We start from the raw sequence: 15,102 nt of genomic DNA on the forward strand, positions 1-15,102 counted from the left end.
CCTAACTAAGACAGTATGTATATACAGGAAAAGGAAACGTAGCTATGGAAAGAAAATGTTTACTGCTAAGTCCAGGCTGCGTACATATGAATGTGTACTGTATAGTCCTTTCAACTTTCTTTGTAAAATAAAATGCCCTTTTTCAGGATTTTGATCCGTTATAGCCTCGACTAGCAATGAACTTGTAATACACTTTCCTCAGCTTCCTAAATGTTGAGATTACAGGCATGTGCTACCAAACACAGCTGTGAATTGGGCAAAAAACAGTGTCTTCAAGTCATTCATTAATTCAGTCAACAAATATTAATTACACTACTGCTATGTTTCAAGCACAATAGACCAAGTTCATTTAGTCATAGGAATACAATGGTGAACACGCTCTCCATCTTCATAAAGCTTATGTTTACTGGAGCGAATACTGTAGATACACAAACAAGCAAATTAAAGCATAAATATATCAAGTGATTTCTATAATGAAAAAATATGATAAAGTAATTAAAAAGAATGACTCATCTGTTTTAGATATATCAGGAATGATTTCAATAAGAGAAAGGTCATTGATGTTAGGTTCCAAGAAAAATGCAAGAAAATTATAAGCAGACAACATTATTCATGTGTGACAGAACTGAAAGAAAACTGATCAATGAAAAATATAAAATAATACTCAAGAGACAAGAAAAGTAATTCAAAGTTTTAAAAGTTTGGATTTTATTCCAAGAGTAACAGGAACCACTAAGCAGTCTTAAGCAGAAAGAGTCATACAACTGCTCTGACACAGAATTTTTCCAGCTGCTCTCAGTAATGTGAGAAAGGACGGCAGTGAGGATCAGAGCAGAAAAGTGCATAGGGCAGAAGGCAGGAAATGCACTGGCAAATGCAATAGCATGGTGACAATGGAGATGAACAAAAACAGATTTGAGAAATTCGAAAGACAAAATAAACGGAGAAGAAAAAGAAGAATCATGGATGGCTTAAATTATAGGTCTGGTAATGAGCTAAGTGGAGGTCTACCTACATGAGAAACATAAATCCACATTTGGAGTAGAAAAACCAGGCACTATTTTGACTGTGTCAAGTTCTATTTATTTGTAAACCATCTAAGATGATGTATATGAAACTTAAACCGCATGAAGGTTTTAGGCATAGAAAGAGTTGGAAGTATAATTCCTATTTCAATGGGGATTATGGTCTTCAGTAAACAACAGAAAGCTAAAATAGTATCTTAAAAGGTCAGTTTTCTGTGGACATTAGCAGCTATAAGCAAGAAAAAACAAGAAATAACAAGACTTCATTTTTATCAACCTTATTTTTTGTGTTTTGTTTTGTTTTAACTAGGAATAGATAGATAGGTTCCTTCTGCCTACACCTAACTAGCCAAAAACATATTACAAAATTTAAGAGGTATTCCAAGAATCTTGTTTTCTTAATACATTTTATGGCATAATTGAACCTCTAGAATTTATGTGAACTATCACTTCAAAAAAACTTCAACCTAGCATTATTATTCTACTAAATGGACATGGTAATGTATATTAAAATGATTCTGTTCAAGGACAGTCTAGTCAACAGAGCAAGTTCCAGGATAGCCAAGGCAACACAGAGAGACCCTATCTTGAAAGACAAAACGATACAAAGAAGATTCCTAAAGACTTATTGCTATCTCTATACATTATTGTTCCTCTCAACTCTCACCAGTGACTCTTCTTGCAGAGGATAGTGATGAACACAGAAACTGATAATGGCTCAGTAGGCAAAGAACTGGAGCATGATTGGTCCTAAACAAGAGATACATATCACACCCCTTTCCCCAAGACTCAGTCATCCTCATGGAAGAGGAGGCAGAGAACTTTGCCACTAGGGGTGGAGGTAGAGGGTGGGCTTTAAGATTCCAAAAGTCCATCCATGCCATTTCCAGTTAGTTCATATTCTCTCTCTCTCTCTCTCTCTCTCTCTCTCTCTCTCTCTCTCTCTCTCTCTCTCTCTCTCTCTCTCTCTCTCCTCTCTCTCCTCTCTCTCCTCTCTCTCTCTGCCTCATGCTTGTAGATCAAGATGTAAGCTCTCATCTACTGTTTCACTGCCATGACAGCCTGCCTGCCACCATGCTCCTTGCCATGATGATTATGGACTCATCCTAGGGAAGCGTGAACCCTAATAAATGTTTTCTCTTATAAGTTGCCTTTGTTGTGGTGTCTCTTCATGGTAATAGAACAGGAACCAGGGGGTGGGTAGGGTGGCGAGATCATGACAGACAACTAGTGAGAAAAAGGGAGAGTGCTAAGTCAGAAAGACGGTTACTGAACAAGAAGTCAACCAGGACGTTAATACCAGCTGTGACAGCAACTACAAAAGGCTAAGTTCTCAGTAAAAACAGTCACTACAATCTGGATAACTTATACAAAATAGTTCTTTACAAGTATAAAGCACAAGTACAGAAGGCCCTGGAGGGAGTCCTCATTCTGAATGGCAAGCGTTCATCATTCCACTTCTTAGCTGTGACTGCAATGCCACCAGACACTAAGCTCCTGTCATGACAGGCGTAGCCCTCATTGTGAACCACAAGAACCCATTTTGCTCAAGTTGCTTTTATAGGAGTATTTTATCACAGCAACAGTTAAAAAGAAGTGTGGGGGAAACTAATTCAATGAAAACAAGGTAGTACTTTTGTTTAATCAACTCATCAGCTGAAGGACATTTAGATTGTGATTTTTGTAATTATCAACAATGTTTTCATAAACATTCATGCAGAAGCAAGTTTTTAGTTCTTTTGGGCTTAAATCTAGAAATGGAATTGCGGTCACATGGCAATGCTATGTTGAACTTTACACAGAATTAGTCAATTGCTTCTCAAAGCAGCTGTGATCTTTTTTATTTTTTATCAGAAATATAAAAGCATTTCATTTTCTCCACATATTTACCAACACATAATAATATCCATATTTATTATTTACCTAATAAATATGAAGTGATGTTTCACTGTGACACTGATTTTTGTTTCGCTAATAAAAAATGTTAAGCATAGTTTTCCTATGTATATTGGCCATTTGTCTATCTTTGAAAAAATGTCCATTTAAGCTATTTGCCTACTTTTGTAATTATTACAATTTTAAATGTAGTTGAATCAAAGATTCTAGCATGCTATGAAACACTCTCACAATGCCAGCATTTGGGAAGCTGAGGCAGGATGCTCTCGAGTTCATGGCCAGGCTGTGCTACACAGACAAACTCTGCCTTAAACACAAAAATAAATAGAAACCATTTTAAGTTTACTAAGAAGATTCAATTCAGCTTAACAGGAGACAAATCGGGAACTAAACCATGAAAACAGGTAGACAATGAAGGAAACAAGTAGCATCGGAGATCTAAAGGAAAGGAGCACATAGGGCATATATAATGGTTAGTTTTAATTATCAACTTGGCACAATCCAGAATCACTTGGGATTCTTCATTAGGGACTGTCTAGATTAGGCTGGCCTGTGGACATGTCTGTGGAGAGTTCTGTTGATTATAACTGGGGTGTGAAAATATGCCCATTGTGGATGACACCATTCCCTCATCAAGGACCTGGACTGTGTAAGTTTAAAGAAGCGACTCTGATATTAGTAGCTTTTCGATCCTATAGAAAAGTGAGGTAGCTATTGGCTTACATTTTTGTTTTCTCAATCAAGTCATGATTTGAGATCAATATTCCTAACATAAAGCCAACCAGTAACTAAGAGTTACTTACAGATGTGCTATAGTCTATGACTGCTGTAACAAATTACCATAAATCTAGCAGCAACAAACAACACAAATGCATAAACTCATAGCCTGCAGATCAGAACTCCACTACAAATCTCACTGGATAAAATCAAGATGTTAGCAAGGCTCTAGATCCTTTTCAAATGCTTTAGGTAAAAATCCTTGTCTTGGCCTTTGCTAGATTCTAAAGCCACCAGCATTCTTTGCTTCAGGGTCCCTTTCCTTTACCCTCAAAGCATTTCTACATCAGAAAACAGTCCCCTTTTCTACTTCTCAATCACATACAAGGACCCTTATATCTATATTCATCTCACAGCAATCTATGATGATCGATGTTCTTATTTTAAGCCTATCTTCAAATTTCTTTTACCAAGTACAATAAAGTGTTCCCAGGTTCGGGGATTAGTAGATGGAGATCTGTAGAGGTCCATTCTACCTATACTAACACATTAAACTAGAAATTATCCAACTGTATTTCCAAAAAGCAGAAAACGGCATCAAATGGCAATCTTTTGAAATAAAAATGCACATTCTTGGGGCAAACACAAGATATATAGTCATGTACTTTAGGAATGTGACTCAGTGTTTGACATTAACAAGTCCTCCAGGTGACTCTGAAGCACAGGAACACTTGAAAGCCACTGTTCTACATTCTCAAGGATGCTAATGGTCACCTGTAGCCTCGCTGACCTTGCTCATCTAGTCATGCACTGCCACGTATTATATAACTTACCATATCCTAGCTGTGCTAAGAGCAGAGGTCGAGAGCTTGGGCATTCAAAACTGAAACCAGGGTGCCGAGCACGCCAGGCAAACACCTACCACTGAGATACAGCCCAGACTCTATCACTTCTTTTACTTTGATGCATATCCTCACTAATTTGTTGAGGCTGGCTGGCCTGACTTACCTTGTTGACCAAGCAGGCCTTGCGTCTGCAAATTTCCTGCTTCTATTTCCCAAGTAGCCAGAATTACAGTCTTGTGTCTTCAAGACAGTGCTTCAAAAATTCTAATTCTACCTTGAAAACAGAAGATGATATCTTATTTTCCCTATTATAATTAAATGTTCCAAAAATTAAGTCATTAACATAACAAATCAAATTCTTTAAAGAACATACACACTTGATCAAAACAATTAGTAGGAAAGATAACAAAAACTAAAAATATTCATAAATGGTGACTGTTGCTTAATATACCAAGATCTACAGAATGATCTTCCTTAGAAATATAGCAAAATTCAAGTAATGTTGGTCAGTAGGAAGCAAGGCTGGTGTCTACAAAACTGAGAGGAAGATCTGTAACAGAAAGTACGCTGGGGCACATAGTTGATAACAGCTTCTTTTAATATATATGAGACTATGTCAGGCACCAAATAACAAGTCTTAAGTATAATGTTTGCTGTGTGCCAGGCACTGTTGTAGTTGCTCTACAGAGACAACTCACTCCATACTGTGCATCTCACTTTACACATGTAGGAACCAAGAGGCAGAAAGTTTGCTCATCATTCAGAGTCCTTTGACCCTAAATTCTTCACCTATGCTATCTATCTCTCACTTTCAGTGAAAAATGTTTTTAGCAACTGTTAAACAGATACATGGGAGTAAAGAGTCACATGGAAAAAAGAGAAGTTGGATTTGACAGTAAAACCAACAAGCAAAACTGAACAGAGTGAAACGCAGAAGCCAGACCCAAGTTAAGAGACCCCACTATCCTTAGATGTTTGGGGGTGTAGACACCAACTCTACAATCCTGATTTAGCTCCAATGGCTGAAACAGACTGGGTGATTTCAGACTTCCCTAAACCACAAATGGCCCATAAATGATGACTTAGGTATGGAATTATTTGAGAAGGCATTTTGTTTCAAACATAGAGAAAAAAAATTTCATGTGTCAAATATTGACACTACAGTTTTCAGGCATTTAAGGAGACAACTAAAGAAATGATTAGAGCCGGGCGGTGGTGGCGCACGCCTTTAATCCCAGCACTCGGGAGGCAGAGGCAGGCGGATCTCTGAGTTCGAGGCCAGCCTGGTCTACAAGAGCTAGTTCCAGGACAGGCTCTAGAAACTACAGGGAAACCCTGTCTCGAAAAACCAAAAAAAAAAAGAAATGATTAATATTGTTTTGTTATCATTACTGCACTGATTACAAGAAGAGGATTCATTGTCACTTATATAAATGCTAATATTAATAAAATGTGAGCCGGGTGTGGTGGACTGGGAAGTGAAGGCAAGCAGATCAGTAAGTATTTCAGCGTCATTTTCAGCTACACAAGGAATAAGGTCAGTCTGGAATACATGAAACCTTTCTTCAAAAACCATTATATTGGTATATGTACTTTTATTTTTACATATCTGAGTTGAAATTACGTTAAAAAAACACTGTTTCCCATAGGAATATAAACATAAAGCAACTGTAAGACATATGTCCACTTCCGATCCTAAATTGAGGCTATGGTGACAAAGTAGAGACAAAGGCTTATTAGACACACCCCTGCTAGAGTACAAGCTGCTCACTCTCACACAGCAGCCTCAATTCCTGCTCTATAAAAATCACCTCAGGACTGCTCATGAATTGATCAAGTCTATACATACTAAATCTACTATAAGATTTGTCCAGAGGCTACTTTTCATGCTCCCAAACTGCAAATTCAGGGCACTCTGATCCCATAATATGTATTTTATTAATTCTTTTGTTTTATCCCAAGAGGAAAAAACTCCAGCATCATCCTCAGTCTTAAAGCAGTAAACAAAGTTTCCCTCCGACTGCAGGATCAAAATATCCTCATAACTGAATATAAACAAAATCAAAAATACTTAATTCAGATTCTCATGCTCTTGTCATAGTACCAATAATGAATCCTTGGGAGCAAAGAGGCAGAATTCTAAGTTTTAAGAAGTCCTAGGAAGGAAACCCAGAAAAGGTCTTTGTACTGATATTTGAGGCCATAGAAGCCTGCTCAACATTTTCAGAACTACAGTAAGATTTAACTACTCAAATTTTAAACTGTGAACTTTGGGACAATTTTATAAATTTTCTTTATCAATTTGAATTTATAATGAAATCTATAGCAAATTATTTCAATCACTTTCATCAACCAAATAATCATTCCCTTAAAAATACTATTGTTACAAACATCTAAAGTCAAATAGATACTAACTGAAATGGAGGATATAACATTTAGCACTACAAGTCAGCTGTCACTGCTGCCATACCCTAGCACAGAGAGATTCTTCAGAGTCTCTGAGTCAGTAAACCTCCAAAAAAAAAAAAGTTGATCGTGTCTTAATCAGCAATTTCTATCATTCCCAGATTGCTATTTTGTTAAACCTAACATGCCTTTCAATATATTTCTCATTTCCCTACCTTTTATTCCATTATTTTATCTTCCAAAATACCTTCACTCTTAGTGGCATCATTATGTATCATCCATGCTGCAAATTAAATTAGTATGTACCTTTCCAAGATGAATCAAATTCCTAAATTACCAAGATTTCTAAATTACATTTAAACAACCTATATGTATAAAGAAGAGTTTACAACACTGGTAAGACCTTACATGTTCTTGTTGAATTTAATTCAGATGTACTTATTTTGGACCTTAAGGAAAAAAATATTCTAATAGAATATGAATGGCACCTAGGAAACTAAGTCTGAAGAGCCACTAAGTAAATAGCTTAACTTCAAGTATAAATTCCTGCTGTGCTGATTAAGAGCAAACTTCCAAGCAGTGTGTCTTGAAAAAAAAAATACTTTAAAAAACAATTACACAATATTATTAACTATCACAGAGAGTTATCCTGAGGCGGTAAAGTATCTAACTAAATAATACAAGTCATATCACGATGAGGAAAGAAAGATTTCAGTCCCTTTATTTCCTGGGTAGCTTTTCCTAATAATAAAACTTTAAGCAAATAGTTTTTCAAATAGTAAATACACAGCTCAGGAGAAACACTGTTACACTTTCTCCCTATTCATTTCCAATAGAGTAAAATGACAAAGCACTTACAATACAGTAGCTTGACACTGGTTCCACCAAATCCAGTAAGAATAACAGGCTGGCAGGGAGAGCTGACAGAACACTACACCTACATTCCCTTTGACGGCTCTCCAGTAAAGACTACATAGAAGATATAGGTACTACATACAAACAAATGCTATAGGCGCATCTGTATAATGACTGCTTTATTCTTATAATATCACAAAAATACTTTAATCACCTATATTCAGTTAAAAATTTAAAGTTGAAAAACATTTAGACCACCATTTTTATAATCTATTTTTGAAATGTAAAGCTACTAGATCAAGAAGCACAATAAGATACAAGTCAAGTCCTCTGAATAAATATTTTTAAATTAACTACTCTGAGATCATAACACTGACAACACTAATTATCTTTTCTTGTCTCGGCAGTTATGGTGCATACTGTTTGGATGACTGACGGGATAATTTCACTTCATTTTCTCTCAGTTTATTCTGAATAGTATAAGAGAAGAATATTAAAACAATTAACACCTCTAAACAAAGCATTTGATAAGGTTTTGGACAGAAATAAAATGTTAAAAAAAATTAACCAATGAACTGATTCTAGAGCAAATAACTCTACAAATGAAAGCTGGACTGAGCACCATTGATCTCCAGCAACAGCCACTCAGCATTGCATTAACTATCCTCAGCCCTGGCCATGCTGATACCATGCCTTTCCCCCAAAGCCATTTCAAAAACAGTTTGAGTGAATAGTGTTTAAATATCAAAAATATTTAGTATATATTTTAAATTACTAAATGTAATATTCACCAAAAACCGTCATCAGCAATTCAAACAATCAAAAACACTAAAATATATGTCAAAACAAATTATTTTCAATTTCCTCTATCTATAAATATTTTTATTTTATCAATAATGGTCCTATATACAAAAGAATATGTTAATATTTAATCTGATATGCAAATCTTTACTAACAGCAATTATTTGGTCACTCAACTAGGAAAAAGTATAAGACATACCAAACAAGTTTTATATTTGAACAGTTTAATAAAATTTGAACCATATGATACTCAATTTGTGTATGTCACAAATTTATGAATCACATTACTTACACATATTACAATAAAAGATATATTCTTTGCCTTGATCACCTGGTTTTTTTGTTGTTGTTTATAAAATTAATCACAGTTAGCAGGGCAGACATCGCTTTGAGCTTCATGAATGACATCCAAGAGATGGGAGAGGATTAGCTCTCAGTTGCTGCCAGTTATAACGCCAGGTGGCTTTTTCTGCAGTGAAGGTGTTACCGATAATCCCATTACACTGGTACTAAATCTTGCAGACATCAAAATTATCACCCAGGTTCCTTTTCATCCCATCCTTTCCAAATGACTGGAAGTCGCTTCACCTGAAAGAAGTCAAATCCACATGCAGCTGCTCTTTTAGCAGGCAGCAAACTCCCTGAGAATGCCAGTCATGATTCAATTTTGCTGTGCTGGTGGCCCCCTATTCCCTGTCCAATAATACATCTGTTAAAAAATCCTACAGCTACAAATCAACTTTAATCCTACCAGGGACCTCATGTTGGTCTCGTCTTCCAAAAAGGCAGCAGGGTCTGCTGTCTATCTCTGCTAGTGTCTGGGGAATACCCTTTAAATCCCAGTCCTACTTAGAAGAATAAGCTAAGGATCACAAAACATGACCTCAGAAACCCTGATATGACTATATTCTGACCCAGAGGCATTCATTCTAGGTGAAGATTAGAACTTTGCATAATAAGATTACACAGCAAGTGAATGATATCAAGGGACTATCCATATGCAGCCGCCTGGTTCTGTATAGACAGCCTGTGCTGCACAATATGCACTGCGGTGAAAGAGCTGGGTCTTTCTAGCTGAAATAAAATAGATTCACATAAATTAGTTGGCCATTTCCAGAGTCCTAAATCCCCTATTACATCTTTTATTGACAGCTCCTGTGAGGATAGCACAAATGTTACTCCTTTTTCTTCTGTGCTCCAGTAACATCATGCTCAGTAATTGAAATGTACATAGATTACGTCTTAAAATTAACGTCTTGTTTGCTGTAATCTTGGATTACAATCGACTGTGTACATAATAAAATTAAGAAATCAATGGATGGATTTATCATCTCCAAGAAACTAGAGGTATTGTTCATAGAGTGGTTTAACATTTTGTGTCAGCACTTTAAATTCAAAAGTCACAGAGACTAGTCAATAAAATTTCAATGTGTCAAAGAGTACAACAGGCACTGGCTAACATCTACATAAAAGTTAAACTGTGTGAAGATTAAGTCATATTATTCAAAGTTCAGAAAGTGGAAAAAACTTAGGGATCTCATGAATATATGATAATCTCAAAGCTATATTCTAGTCAATTATTTATGCTAATGTCTACATTTTTAAGATTTATTTTCATTATTTTTAATTTATGTGCATGTAAGACTGTATAGGTGTGAGTGCAAGTGAATATGGAAGTCAAAAGAGGGAAGGAGAACTCCTGAAGTGGGGAGTTACAGGTTGTTGTGAACCATCTGACATGAGAGCTGGGAATCAAATTTGGGTCTTATGCCAAAAGCATTACATGGTAGTAAGTGCTGAGTAACTCCTTCAACTCGAGTTCTTCCAACTCAAACCTACATTTCGTTATAAAGTGGGTATGTTGTTTTCTGTTGTTGTTCATTTGGTTTTTGTAGATCGGGTTTTCCTGGCTGTCGTGGAACTTGCTCTGTAGATGAGGCTGACCTCAAACTCAAGAGATCCATCCACCTGTCTCTGCCTCCTGAGTGCTGGGATTAAAGGCATGAGCTACCACCACTCAGCTTTCTTTACACTGGGGTTTTTTAAAGCAAAAACCCCTAATCATTGTATAGCCACACTGTAAAATAGCTAAATCACCTCATATTAATTGTAATTCAGGGTTTCATAATTCATAATTACATATTTAAAATACGTCCCACTGAAATAATATCTCTTCATAGTACCATAGACAGCATTTCAATGCAATGAATTCTAGAGATATTTAGAAAACACTATTTCATAAGTCACCTTTCCTTTCCTAAGAGGCCACAGGTATGGCTCCAAGTAAACGTAAGAAAAGAAAGCTTCATGCCCTTTTGTACAAGCGGTAATCTGGAAAAATCTAAGGGCATAAAAGGGAAGAGTTACATTTATTTTAAAAAGTGTTAGGGCTCCTTGTGTGACTCTTGTAGAACTTGACTCAAGTGTACTTGAAAAGTGGCTTATTTGCTAAATTTCATTTACCCTTAATTTCTGGAGAACGCTCCTCATTCATTACACTGGCCCTTATTGCATTATCATAGTATATTTAAGCCTACCTACATGCTACCTAGTCAGTACTCAGGAGTCAGGTGAGATAATTCTCATATTTTATGTTAAGTGGTATTATTGGCAGAACTGTAAACAAACATAATTCAATTTTATAGCATGTGAATATTTTTTAGATATCTTGAGTATATCATTAGAAAAATAACAAGGAATGCAAAGATTATGTATGTTGATTTTTATTTCTACACTACTCAATAAAGTGGTCACTGGCCCCCGTGAGGCTGTTGAGTATTTTAAATGTGATCATCTTAAACTGACATATACTATACAACAGAATGAATTCTGAAGACAGAAAAAAAGTGGGAAAACTACAATAATTAAAATTTTTCTATTGATACATGTTGCTACATACTATATGATAGATAGGCAATTATTGGTTATAGCTGGTTAAGAAAAACATTACACAGTTCACTTTAAGTTGTCACTGTGTTGGTAGTCACACATTTTCACAGCTTGTTCCTGTGTTGGTTAGCTCTTGGCAATTTGACACAACTAGAGCTATCTGGGAAGAGGGAACCCCAATTGAGGAACTGTTTCCATCAAATTGGCCTGTGGACAACTTTGGGGGCATTTTTTTAAATTAATAATCATGTGGAAGGGCTCAGCCCCCTGTGAGAAGTGGCAGGTGGTCAGGGGAGATGTAAGAAAAGAGACTGACGAACCCATGTTTTCTGAGCAAGAAAGTAAGTATTTCCCCATGGTTCGTGCTTGAGCCCGAGTTCCTGCCATAGTCAACGATGGACTATGATGGGGATGAGAATGCTAGAAATACCAGTAGGCAAGTAGGCTCAGGAGGCAAAGAACTGGAGCATGATTGGTCCTAAACAAGAGATACATATCACACCCCTTTCCCCAAGACTCAGTCATCCTCATGGAAGAGGAGGCAGAGAACTTTGCCACTAGGGGTGGAGGTAGAGGGTGGGCTTTAAGATTCCAAAAGTCCATCCATGTCATTTCCAGTTAGTTCATATTCTCTCTCTCTCTCTCTCTCTCTCTCTCTCTCTCTCTCTCTCTCTCTCTCTCTCTCTCTCTCTCTCTCTCTCTCTCTCTCTCCTCTCTCTCCTCTCTCTCCTCTCTCTCCTCTCTCTCTCTCTGCCTCATGCTTGTAGATCAAGATGTAAGCTCTCATCCACTGTTTCACTGCCATGACAGCCTGCCTGCCACCATGCTCCTTGCCATGATGATTATGGACTCATCCTAGGGAAGCGTGAACCTTAATAAATGTTTTCTCTTATAAGTTGCCTTTGTTGTGGTGTCTCTTCACGGCAACGATGGACTATCCTGGGGATGAGAATGCTAGAAATACCATTTCCTCCCCAAACTGCTTTGGGTCATTGTGTTTCTCAGAGCAATCGAAAACAAATAAGGACAATTCCTAAGCAGAATGAAATTGTACAAGGTAGCACTAGAGCAGAGAGTTACTGAGGGAAAACAATGTCAAAACTGACATAATCTTAGTGAAGATAGTATAGGAACTTGTCATACAAATCTGTATTGAATGTTTCTAGCTTAAAGGAAATTGCAAAAGATGAGATTTCCCTAACTGATGGCCACTGTAAACATAAAAGAAATCATGAAGTGTCAAGTTGAAAACAAATGCTTCAATATAGTAAATCTAGGTTTGGTTTGGGCTGTTTATTTATTAATGAGACAGGGTCTCAGTATGTGGTATCAGCTGCCTTCAAACTCATGGTGATTCTCCTGACTCAGCCACAGAATTACTGGAATTACAAGCATATGTCAATAATTTTTTTCAGAAGTTTTTCATCCTCTCAAATAGAATTGTAATACTAATGCAGATTTAAAAATAAATATATCTCTCCTGAGCTACTTTTGTATGTTACACATGAATGCAATAGAGAGCAGCTTAAAAACATGCCTGGGTTTATAAAGGATGACAATTTTTTTCTATATAAATATAAAATTGTTTATATTCAAAACTTCAACATATTGAAGTAGAAGAGAATAAAGCATTTAGTATATTTCAGAATGTTAGAAAAAACAAAGAGATTAAGCTGCTTTTCCATGTCTTTTCATCATATCCATTAATGTTTTTTAAGCTTTCACTTAAAAATGGTTCCATATGCAACATATGCCTAACAAATAAAAAAGAGAATGACTCATTTACAATAACTACAGACATTCTATAATATGATTAAAATATAGTCTATCTCCACCAAGTATTCAGGTGTGGTTTTAACTGTATGATGCAAATTGAAGTATTTAAGGTACTAGCTTACTTAAAAGTTGCTTTTTAATAGTTATTCCTTTACAATATTTATTTAACATATAACACTACTGATGAAATTTGAGTATCTATAAATAAGGTGGTTAAAATTTAATTTATTCTTTAGGGTTTAATCATGCTATTATTCTCTACCCTCTTAAAATTATTTAAGTTTAGTATTTTTCAGTTACAAGTATCGTATAGGTGCACACACACAAGCAAATGAAAAAAACAGTAACAAAAACCCCCTTTCTAACCATCAATAGATGAGTGCAATGATATTCATTCTAAGTTAATCTCCAGACATCCAAATTCATGAATAAAAATTCATCAGTTTTAAATACACTGAGCCTATTAAGCAAGAACAAAAGCATATGCACAAAAGAGCTTTTAATATATTTCAAAGCCCACAAGAGCCATGGTCTCATTAAAATTATAAATTACACAAACATGGAATGAAGATTCAAACGGCAGTGCAGCTAAGCAGATTACAGAAAAGCCCGCGTTCCATATGATAACACACCATGGCCCTCCCAGATGGGGGCTTGGAACAAAAAGGCCATCACCACAGCTAGGGAAAACCTCCTTGTGATCTCTGGTTTCTGTTCAGCACATGACAGCCAAATAATATGTTGATTATTCTGTTTGTGCTGCTAAGCTTGTACGATGGAATAAAAGCGATATGATCTATTGTGAACCCAATGCTAATGTGTTGCTCCACTCATAAGTAATATATTGATTTTATTTTGAAATTATCTTTTATCTGAATATCAGCTTTTAAATGCATGAATTAAAATAAAAGACAGAATAAAATAATAGTTAATTTGATACTTTAAACTAAAAAATGCAATTGACAAGCGAAGACCAAGCTTAGTGAGAAGTCAGGTCTAATCACCCACCTTTCTTTAACTTCTGCATTGTGATGAGAGTGCATTTTAAAATATGTCTTAAAATGGAAAATTATTCTCATTATGAAATATAAAAGAAACACAGTAATAATTAACTTACTAATATATACATTACTGACTAGATAAAAGCAAAATAATTAGGGTATTCAAAAACATAATTCCGTAATGTAAATAGCACACATTAGAACATATAGTGACATTTTGAAAAAAATATAATTGAAGTCGCATAAATGTTTACAACTTAACCACAATGATAATCATGCGGTGCTACGTAAAATAATTTAGAAGACACTTAAAATTTTTAACTGGAGCTGCCAGCATTAATACACTGCCTTGGTGACCAGAAGCTAAACTCTTAATTTTTTTCCATTAAAAATGTATATTTAATATGCTTATCTTTAATAGAGAGAAATATACCTAATTTAGGTTACTAGGATTATCTACAAATGCTTCATGAAATTATATATTCATAAATAAGCATTTATGAATATTAGTGTCATTAACATGGAAAGCTGTGCATTTGTTTTTCTACTCCAAAAACTTCTTTCTGATAACACAGTAGATTCTCCTTAAAGACAAGTAACAAAACAAAGTAGCAACAAAAGAAGCACAATCAACAAATGTGGATAAACAGCCCTATTCTCTTAAGGAGTTATTTTGCAGAAAATGACCCTTCGTCACCTAAGTCCATTTCCCTTGGCTCTCTCTCCAGATATAGTCTTAAGTCCAAAACATGAAGCAAAATTGCCACACAAGAAAATACAGTCTAGAATGGTTAAGTCTAAAGGACAAAATAAAGATATGATTAGAAAACTTAGCAAATAACATACCTAAACTTATACAATTAACATTTCTATATCTATCTATATATTCAA

At 35.6% G+C, this 15,102-nt stretch overlaps 1 protein-coding gene across 4 annotated transcripts in view; it reads right to left on the reverse strand.

The window, feature by feature from the left end:
• Immp1l (inner mitochondrial membrane peptidase subunit 1) overlaps nt 1–15,102 on the reverse strand; it is a 50,767-nt gene that overhangs the window by 28,557 nt on the left and 7,108 nt on the right. For 2 of the 4 annotated variants that reach the window (XM_038330512.1, XM_042055087.1), the window contains exon 3: nt 4,647–4,757. The exons of 1 other annotated variant lie outside the window; for it this stretch is intronic. The gene's annotated coding sequence lies outside the window, so the exon portion shown is untranslated. The remainder of the gene's footprint in view (nt 1–4,646; nt 4,758–15,102) is intronic. One more of the 4 variants, XM_038330513.1, reaches the window with a different exon arrangement.

Source organism: Arvicola amphibius, chromosome 5, assembly GCF_903992535.2.
Source record: "Arvicola amphibius chromosome 5, mArvAmp1.2, whole genome shotgun sequence".
Lineage (NCBI taxonomy): Eukaryota > Metazoa > Chordata > Mammalia > Rodentia > Cricetidae > Arvicola > Arvicola amphibius.